Below are 704 nucleotides of genomic sequence, written 5' to 3' on the forward strand. Positions count from 1 at the left end.
TGCAAGTGAACGCAAAGAACCAATTGTGGCTGGAGAATTCGCGTGACCAGGCACAGTTACTGCCATTCTAAAGGGGTGCCCTTCCAGTCCTTTGTTTTTATAAAAATTACTGGCTTCTTGAAGCTCTGTTCTCAGTAAAAACAACAGATTTGAAATCCTGAGACACTAATCACTCAGTAAAGGTAGACTTAGTACTCCACTTTACTGTCCTTTCAAAGCATGATTAAAAACTGGAGGGAACGCAAGCTCTGCCTTAAGGGTATGTGACATCGTTAATACCCATACATGTAGAACTCATTCTCTACATTCATAGATCCTGGTGCAGTGGTGCAGCAGTTAAGCGGTGCACCACTGCCTTGTGATGGCAGGTGCTGCCGTCGGTGGGGCTTGCAAGATCCAGGTACCTCTTCCCAAGCAACCTCTCGAGACCAATCATCAAATGCCACCTGCCATGGTGGGCAGGCTGTAATGATGTCACATGGTCATATGAGCTGCCACCTCAGTTGCTTCACTGGGGGTTTTTCGTGAATTTTTCATTCGCAGCTCAGCCAACAGCGCCATCGCAGACCTTTCTGTGCCACAGCACCTTCAACGCTATCACATTAATTATGGGGAAGAAAAAAAAGCAGTCCAACACACAAAAGCTACATTTCTTTCACCTGACTGCAGAACCAAGCACACAAAAGATACGCTTCAGTATAGCA

This window comes from Amblyomma mixtum, chromosome 2 (assembly GCF_055824585.1).
Source record: "Amblyomma mixtum isolate Tamu chromosome 2, ASM5582458v1, whole genome shotgun sequence".
In the NCBI taxonomy this organism is placed as follows: domain Eukaryota; kingdom Metazoa; phylum Arthropoda; class Arachnida; order Ixodida; family Ixodidae; genus Amblyomma; species Amblyomma mixtum.